Here is a 10,000-nt window from a genome sequence, read left to right as displayed (position 1 = left end):
TTTTGTCCTTCTTTACACTTCTCTCATCTTATCTGACCAACGCCCTTCGTCCCAGATTACTCAGTTAGGCTTAGTGGTCAGATCTAGGAAGATTGTTGGTTGTTCCAAAATGTTCCATTTGAGAATGATGGAGGCTACCATGCTCTTGGGCACTTCCAGTGCTATAAAAATGTTCTTGTATCCTTCCCCAGATCTGTGTCTTCACACAACCCTGTCACGCAGGTCTACGGACAATTCTCTCGACTTGGCTTGGTATTCACTCTGACATACACCATCAACTGTGAGACCAAAGCGATGTGTGTGTGTGTGTGTGTGTCTGTGTGTGTGTTATATAAAGAGATGTGTGCCTCTCCTGATAATGCCCAGTGAATTCATTAAGGCACAGGTGGACTCCAATCAAGTTGTAGAAGCATCTCAAGGACCATTGATAGAAGTAGGATGCAGTAGAGCTCATAACAAAAGGTGTGAATACTTATGTAAATGGTTTATTTCATGGTCTTTCATTCTTTTATACATTCACAAAACACTCCAAACACTTGCTTCTTTGCGGGGTGTTGGAGTATTGTGTGTATATTGATGAGAAAAAAAATAATTGAATCCATTGTGGAAAAAGTGAAGCGCTGTGGATACTTTCCATATGCACTGTAAATACATGCTTTTGAGACATAAACAACGCCTTTTGAGCAAGATACGCATGTTTGCAGGTAATCCACTATGTGGTGCAGTTTGCACTAATTGTTTTGAGAAATGCACTAACTGTTGTGCAAATGTTGATTATGTTCATGGGCGCTCACAGCCTCCAGAGTGCAGCTTAATGATGATTCCAAAAATGCACCAAAGTGATATGTTTGTGTGTTACCCCAGTGAGAAATTAGAGAGAGAGAGAGTATATGTGTGTGAGAGTGTGTGTGTGTGTGTGTGAGAGAGAGAAAGAGAGAGAGAGAGTGAAAGAGTGTCTGTGTGTGTGTGTGTGTGTGTGTGTGTGTGTGTGTGTGTGTTACGCCAGTGGGTAATAAGACAGAAACGTTCTCTTCTCGTCTCTGTTGCCTCTGCCTCACTTTAGTGTGTCTCCTTTCAGGATGCGGTGGAGAAGTTCATCCTTTCTGTCTGTGAGTCCATGGCAACAGTGCAGCGGTATCTTAGTAACAGCATCCACGCACTGGGAGCGGGCGAGAGGAGAGGGTTGATGTGTTTTTTTCACAGAGCAGAGCGTTCATAAAAAAGCATGATTGAAATATTAGCAGCATTTATCCTTCTTAATGAGGGGGCAGAGGATGTAGCAACCGCACGCACAAACACACACACACACACACACACACACACAAATGACACACACAAACACACACAGATACATACACACAACTACATACACAAAATAAATAAACACACACAAATTACACACAAATTACATGTTCACACACTGAAATTAACACACACATTCACAAAAGCTGTAATGAAAAGAGAGATTGTCAGGAGGAGAGAATATGGGGGAGAGAGAGGGAGAGAGTGAGAGAGGGAGAGAGAGGGAGAGAGAGTGAGAGAGGAAGAGAGAAGGAGGGAGAGAGGGAGGAGAGGGGGGCCTTAAATAGCTGTTTGCATAACTTGAAGAATCTTCAGGTTGTATAACCATCCGCCTTTGTGATCCATGCTCCATCTTGAAGGTTAGAATACAAACACACACACACACACACACACACACACACAAACACACACACACAGGGGCGTCATGCAAGAGGGGGCACAATCAGGCTTTTTTTTCATGTTAGAGGGGGGCCGGACATTTCTCCCCCTGGACATTTTAAAATTCTGGCAGCTAAACAATAAACATACCATTTCAATGCAGTTAGGGACATAAATACCATAACAGAGCAAGCAGCAACCCTCCTCTATCTGAGGACTAAGATAAAGTATCTATTTTTGTAAGTTAATGTAAAACACATAGGTTGGTGAAAGAACTGTAAGCTCAAATTCAGCTCATTAAAGTGTAAGCTCATTAAAGCATGTTTAGACACAAACATTACACTTAGGCGTACTACACATGATTTTAAAAACGGTACCATTGCAGTTGTTATGATTTGATTGATATGTGACCTAAGAACAATTTTACATTAAAAAAAGTTGCTGAGGTCTGACTTTGTGGCGCTCAGAAATTAAATTAGTTTAATCTTAATTCATGTGATGAAGGACTTTGAACAAAGTTTGACAGGTTTCAGTGCTGAGTAAGATTAACACTAAATATTTGAGTATTTTACTAGTTTTTCATTACCATTATGGCAAGCAATAGGCTATCCTACCTCATTTGTAAGTTGCTACCTGCAAATCATGAGCAAGAGACCTGATAATAAGTTATGAGCGCATGAGGGAGACTATTATACTTTCTTGCCCTCTACATCACGGTCATAGCGATCCTATTTATATAAAACAACTTTAGGCCTCCTTTTAAAAGGGTATATCTTTTCACTACATGGATTAGCTGCCACATACGTAAAGAGAACAAGTGAAGATTGAGAAACATCCAACGCAATGCCTTGGTAGGCCTAATGTTATTAGGTTGGATTTTGTAGTCACTGCAAATTTAACACCCTCGTTTCTATGATACTGGAAACAATTGAAACAGGAGACTGTGCCAAATATTTGTAATATGTGTAAGCCTAGGCTACGTTACACTGACACCATGTAGGCTAACGTTAACGTAATGCCCTGAATTTGCGGCCAACATCAAATCCATAGTTCTAACTATTTGATCACCAAGTCAAAATTTCCTGGTCAACCACAAATAATTCCACTACTTTTTATTGCTTAGCTAGACTACTTACCACTTCAACACCATTAACTGTAACATCTGTTTAAACTGTGGGCCCTATCATGACATTCTAAAGTGCATCGTCACTCGTCAAAAGTCTATTAAAATTTAGTAGGATGTCCAGTTCACATTGGGAGGGGTTTCGTTCTCAAAAGTGGAGCGCATGGCGTAACAAGGTGTTCCTAGGTCTTTTAATCAGTCATATGGGTGTGTTTGGGGCGTAACATCATTTTAAACCAATGAGAATGACATCTGTCATTCCCTTTAACGGTGCAACTCGCGATATGTCAAATAAATGCATGGGTATTTTGGTATTCAACGGCGCATTTGAAGGAGGCTGCTTGCGAGACCGTATGGAATAGTCATTCTTAAACCATGCTTTACTAAAACCTAGCATAGCCTTCACGCATTTGCACTCGTTCAATTATTTGAACTCATTGGCAAAGTGAAACTAACTTCACCAAGGAGTCAGTCAACGACAAGACAGTTATATGCAGTTACTTTCACTATTGACTGACAATGGGTCACCATCGAAAACATAGGCTGGAAAAAGCAACACTTACCCTAATGTTGCTCAAATGACTGAATAAAACAACATTTATCCTGCAGGAGTTGCTTATATCTCGTGACAGTGCGTCTTCAGCTGTGCTCCATACATGTCTCTCGCCTCTCCCCTAATCACTTTTAAACGTCATTACCAATTTGCAAATGGTGGTGAATAACTACTCATCATGAGATGTACAGTATTTCATAATATCTTTATTCTAATTATGTTTCCCATTGTAATCGTGCAATTTAATGCTTTGCATGGACATGCGCTGGTGTGCGTTCATGAATGATAGATGGATGGTGCGTGCACCTGCCAATATGACTGTTGACATGCGCTCTTAAAATAGCATATGAACAACTCGCCATTGACTTCTGACCAGGTTTAGGTGGTGTATGATAGCGATTTTTAGACAATGCGCGAGTCCCCTCCCTAGGTTGTTAATTGCCACACCCCTGGGCGCAATGCTTAAAAAATAAACGTGCAAAATACCGAATTCAACTTTCGGCGGGTGAATAACGAGTATTACGCCATGCGCTGGTGACCCAAAATACAGCCCTGTAACTGTAACAGTTCAACTGTTCAAACTGTAGCGTTAACTGAAACCTTTCAACACAAGCAAAACATTGCGAGCTCAATGCAAGTGAGTTGTTACGGGAACATACACAGACACCAATTTTAGGAAAAGGGCTAATGTTGACCGGTCTTCAGCTGTTTTGGTACGGTTTATTACACATCCAGAAGAATGCATTTGAGTCGTTATAGACTCTGGCTTATTATGGAGCATAATAGGAACAAAGTTATGATCAAAAAAATTATCAGGGAGGAAAAATCCGAGGGGGCACACACACACACACACACACTACACACACATATAAAGGCACACAAAGATAAAGACAGGCACTCAAGTCAAATGTATTATCCCACAGGAGGAAATGAAGTTGCAGCCAGGTATCCAGAAACACACAACCAACGACACAACACACAAGATAATCAATAGCAATGGAGACAGTACAACACAGATAGACCAGGACCAGGACCAGCACATGAAATAACATGAAAATACAGTGCAAGGTCACTACATGGAGAGGCCAGGATAAGCAACAGTCCAAAAGTCCAGAGTGCAAAGAAGCAGAAGATTGAAAACTGAATCAAATAAAAATAATAATAATACTGTATAACATTACTACATTACTACTCTTATAACTAGAGCAAGCTAAACACATGCTCAACTTCATGGCTAGTTGGTTAAGCACCCCTAATACATTACTGTGAGGACACGATCCATCACAAACCCCAGACGCTCGGCTTCACTGGACTTTCAATGGCACTACAGAGTGGGCTGGTCTCAGTGCAGAAAAGCTAGATGTTTATTGGACAAACGCCACACTGGCCCACTGGTTAGCACTCTGGACTTGTAACCGGAGGGTTGCTGGTTCGAGCCCCGACCAGTGGGCCGTGGCTGAAGTGCCCTTGAGCAAAGCAGCTAACCCCTCACTGCTCCCCGAGCGCCGCCGTTGTAGCAGGCAGCTCACTGCGCCAGGATTAGTGTGTGCTTCACCTCACTGTGTGTTCACTGTGTGCTGTTTGTGTTTCACTAATTCACCGATTGGGTTAAATGCAGAGACCAAATTTCCCTCACGGGATCAAAAAAGTATATATACTTATATATACTAAATTGTCATTTCCAGGGAAGCCCGGCGTCTCTGGGGGCCCTATCATGACATTCTAAAGTGCATCGTCACTTGTCAAAAGTCTATTCAAATTTAGTAGGATGTCCAGTTCACATTGGGAGGGGTTTCGTTCTCAAAAGTGTAGCGCATGGCGTAACAAGGTGTTCCTAGGTCTTTTAATCAGTCATATGGGTGTGTTTGGGGCGTAACATCATTTTAAACCAATGAGAATGACATCTGTCATTCCCTTTAACAGCGCAATGCGCGATATGTCAAATAAATGCATCGGTATTTTGGCATTCAATGGCGCATTTGAAGGAGGCTGCTTGCGAGACCGTATGGAATAGTCATTCTTAAACCATGCTTTACTAAAACCTAGCATAGCCTTCACGCATTTGCACTCGTCTATTATTTGAACTCATTGGCAAAGTGAAACTAATTTCACCAAGGAGTCAGTCAACGACAAGACAGTTATATTCAGTTACTTTCACTATTGACTGACAATGGGTTACCATCGAAAACATAGGCTGGAAAAAGCAACACTTACCCTAATGTTGCTCAAATGACTGAATAAAACAACATTTATCCTGCAGAGGAGTTGCTTATATCTCGTGACAGTGCGTCTTCAGCTGTGCTCCATACGTGTCTCTCGCCTCTCCCCTAATCACTTTTAACCGTCATTACCAATTGGCAAATGATGGTGAATAACTACTCATCATGAGATGTACAGTATTTCGTAATATCTTTATTCTAATTATGTTTCCCATTGTAATCGTGCAATTTGTAATGCTTTGCATGGACGTGCGCTGGTGTGCGTTCAAGAATGATAGAAGGATGGTGTGCACCTGCCAATATGACTGTTGACATGCGCTCTTAAAATAGCATATGAACAACTCGCCATTGACTTCTGACCAGGTTTAGGTGGTGTATGATAGCGATTTTTAGACAATGCGCCAGGTCCCTCCCTAGGTTGTTAATTGCCACACCCCTGGGCGCAATGCTTAAAAAATAAACGTGCAAAATAACGAATTCAACTTCGCGCCGGTGAATAACGAACTTTACGCCATGCGCTGGTGACCCAAAATATAGCCCTGGGAGTGAATGGGGAAGTGGGATGGCCCGGATGCCGAGCTTCTGTATGATGATTGGAGGAACTGTCATAGAGGCTGAACTCTTTTTGATTGACAGCATATGTTGCAATTGGAGAGGAAGAGTTTCACGTTCAGGGATTTATTAACGTTAGTGTTGGCAGGTGAAGTCGAGTCTAAAACAGAATGTTAGTAACAGGGAGCTGATTATGAAGAGTGTAGGAGCCATAAATGTTTTCTTTATATTCTGCTTTTCATTATGATAAACTTTATGGGTATTGGTTTACTTTGATTTGTGTTTTTTGTTTATTGGTTATTATGGGACATGGGTGTGGCGCTGGGCGTGTGTGGTGCGCAATTGAAGTCTTAATAAGTCCTACCTGACACCTGCGCTTCAGTTCAGCTTGGCGTGGGGTGAGCACGGGGGAAGGCTATTCTTTTGTGTACCGCACTTCGCGCTTCGCACTTCGCACATCGCATGGACTCATTGAAAGGCCTTATATCTGAACGTTTTGCTCTGCCTTGCATTCCAAAGACTATTGGAGTCTGGATTGATATGGAGAGCAATAAACTGAAGAAATGGGAGCAAGTGTGTGGACATTGGATTATTTAGTGCGTGTAAGACAATTTGATTTCCCCCTGCTTAGTCCACCGCGGCTTCTGAACAAGTTGGTTAGTTGGATCTGGTACACTGTAAAAATTGGATAGTTCCTTGAAGAACCTCAATGTTACTCCAAGAACCCAGGGGCTCTTCTGAGAACTCAAACGTGCCTTGATGCTCTTAGAGGTCTCTGCAAGAACCTTAACGATTTTTCAGTATGAAAGGAGGTTCCTCAAAGAACCCAATTTAATCAAGGTTCCTGGAGGATCTCCAGCTGAGAAAGAATAATTTTCTTGAATTTATCTTTTACAGGCCTATATTGCTGTGTAGCCTAGGCCTAACTGATTCAAAACAGGCTAACCTAATCAGATAATATGATGCTAGGCCTATGATAGGCTATGACAACAAAATAAGAGTTTTGATGAGTAATCGCCTTTGACTAGTGTTTAATTGCGCAAAAGATCTGAAGCATTCAGCTACTTGTGTGGTGTTTTGTTAATTGTGTGTAATTAACTATTTTGAAAAACTAGACGAGCATAGTCTAGCCTACTGCCTATGCCAAAATAGCAGCAGAACACGGTCGGATAACTCGATGGGCGCACAGGTGTTGCTCGAGGCGATGACGTGCGTGTGGAATCTTCTTTAAAAATGGCAACAGAGTTTGACAGTTGAGTCAACGTTACTACAGGAGGTGAGTGCAACATTTTGACAGCCCTATCTCAAGCTTTTTTAATGTTGACGTTTGTCAGAAACTATACCTTAAATGATACATATTCTACATATTAAATGGAAACGAGACGTTTTAACCATGACCTCATTATAGGCTATAGCATACAACTAAAGGTAAGATCAACGTGTCACCGTTCGTGAACGTTAACCTTAACTTTTTGTTAACGTTAGAGCTTAGCAGCCTTATTTAGCCTACCGTTAGTTTTTTTAAGTTATAAGATAGCATTATGCCTTGGCTTGTATGCTATGCTTAAACTGAATGTTAGCCAAATATTCTGTCTATTTTACTCCTTCAGCACAGACTTTTCAACTTCCCGTGTTTCCAACTCTCCTGAAATGAAAGCTAACATTAATGGAGGAAGTCCTGACGTTCATACTGCTGCACACAGATTATACAGGTCCTATTTGATTCAATTTCTATGTGGTAAGTGTGTAGCATGAGGTAGCCTACAGCTTTACTTACTGTTCTTCATTTGCATTCACGCAAAACAACAACCAGTCATTTCAATCATTAAGTCATTTAAAATATAGGCTACTCCATCTCTATGTTTAATTTCAAAGGTATCCAGTATCATGACATTTGTGCTGCTGCTGTCTAAGCACCCTTTCCTCCGGGATCGCACAGGACCAGGATATGCATGTAAGTAGATTATTAAAGTAATAAACATACAGTTAGGCCTACTGGCTGTAGTGAGGGTCCTTTTTTAGGGCACCTAACAAGTAGGGATAATGGGATGGGATATTCCTGTCAGGGGTATTCAGGTTGTTGTAGTCTGCTCACTTACAGATGCAATTGAATCATGTATGCCTATGACACTCTTCACTTCTGTTGGTATGTTGCTTAACACCTGTATAAACCAGGCCATTGCATTTGAATTTTCCTTTAGGCTAATTGGTTTATATAACCTTTCATATTATAGTTGGTTGGGAATGCTAAAAACAAATTCAAGAAGGAAAGAATCCCACTGAGCCTTCCTGAAATTGGATACCATCGAGCAAAGTATAGGAAAAGGCAAAATTCATCACAGGCAAGTCACCTTTTCCTCACAAAGCAAAATGCATCTGTATCTCAAGCAGAAGCTTTCAGAATTACACTTCACTGTGATCCTTATTGCAGTTTACTTTGATTCCAGGACAAAACTCAATCCAATGTGAGGGAAACCACACTTATTTTTTTTCTATTCACACAGATACCTGCTACCCAGGATGCAAACACTGTAGTTCAGGTATGGTGTGTGTGTGTGTGTGTGTGTGTGTGTGTGTGCGTGCGTGCGTGTGCATATGTTCACTGATGATCTTTTTACACTGACAGGTTGTAGATGTTCTTGGTGATGAAAGCGTATCCAAATCCAATGTAAGTTTTCAGATGATGATTAAACACCATATATTACTACTTATTACATTTCTTTAACCAAATTGACCTTTACTTTAAATTGAATGTAACATTTACAGGACAATGAGACAAAAATGAAGGAGGAGTGTTACAAAGTAAACCCTGATCTAAATACGATTGAAAACAGAATAAGGAGAACAATCAGTGACAGAGTGGCATTTATTCAACGCCACTCCACACAGGAAATCCTTACTGAATACCTAGCTTTACACCACATTTGAACTGTGAGTTAACATTTGGCATTTAGTTCACTGCAAATAATTTTTCAGATGTTCTTCTGCCAAGCAAACATGTAATTTGTTCTTATCTTTTTAAAGGTTTTCTCTGAAATTCAGCACCTGCATAACATTGACCTAAGTACCAATCTGCACTAAATCAGGCCTGTAAGGAGACAACCTACAAATACAATTATTACAAATATAAGTATTAAGAAGTTTGATTTACACTTCATGTCATTACTGCTATAAAACTGTATGGAATTACAAGTATGTTATTACTGCTATAAGACTTATCCAGTATATTGTTCAAATTCAGGACTCTTTGCAGCAGAGCGGCCATATCTGTTTGGGGACAATCCTGACAGGCTCATACGTTGTGGATAAGGTAAGAGTACCAGTCATTTGACACTGTTAGAAACTTCCCCTGCCAATGGGCTTGAATATCACCAATCCCCATTCTAAATACTGTTATTCTGTACTTTTCAGATATCCAAGACACCCACACTTACCCTATACATGAGAGGCAACCCCTTTGAGGAAGACACCACCATTACACTTTGCATGGACGGACAAGACGTCGTAACACCAGAAGATGTGTTGATGGGCATTGGAGCATTGCTAGCAGTTTATTTAATTTTCAATATGGAATACCCAAAGGCCGTGAACAAGACATTGTTGTTTTTACAGTCTATGTGTGATATTAAGACAAAAGAAAAAAATCCCCATTGCCGTATTTCGGATGTCAAATTTCATACTCTATATTAAATACTCAATAGTTCAATCAATCATTTATTGACTATTTCATTTAGATTAGGAAGTTAATTGTGTTCTTGTTAATAGCATTGTTTAATAGATGTTTTCATTCATGCCTTCATCTATGTAGCCTGTGTATTATTTGTTTATTTATATATTTATTTATGTATCTATCTGTCCATCCTTTCATGTACA

At 40.5% G+C, this 10,000-nt stretch overlaps 1 long non-coding RNA gene across 6 annotated transcripts; it reads left to right on the top strand.

Moving 5' to 3' along the window:
* The first annotated feature begins 7,372 nt into the window (after positions 1-7,372).
* Positions 7,373-9,241, top strand: LOC143111697 (uncharacterized). Of its 6 annotated transcripts, none has more exons than XR_012984588.1 (8): positions 7,373-7,403; positions 7,738-7,865; positions 8,003-8,081; positions 8,362-8,469; positions 8,632-8,667; positions 8,754-8,795; positions 8,894-9,058; positions 9,152-9,219. It is a non-coding gene; the product is annotated as an uncharacterized LOC143111697 (long non-coding RNA). The 6 variants fall into 6 exon arrangements; XR_012984592.1 differs by lacking the exon at positions 7,373-7,403 and adding an exon at positions 7,410-7,555; XR_012984590.1 differs by lacking the exon at positions 7,373-7,403 and having other exon boundaries at positions 7,564-7,865; positions 8,962-9,058.
* Positions 9,242-10,000: the final 759 nt, after the last annotated feature.

The sequence above is a fragment of the Alosa pseudoharengus genome, unplaced genomic scaffold (assembly GCF_046254945.1).
Source record: "Alosa pseudoharengus isolate Yale_2024_CS ecotype anadromous, Long Island Sound unplaced genomic scaffold, YU_APseudo_1.1 YU_APseudo_1.1_scf_8, whole genome shotgun sequence".
Lineage (NCBI taxonomy): Eukaryota > Metazoa > Chordata > Actinopteri > Clupeiformes > Clupeidae > Alosa > Alosa pseudoharengus.
This window is presented reverse-complemented; position numbering and strand designations above follow the sequence as displayed.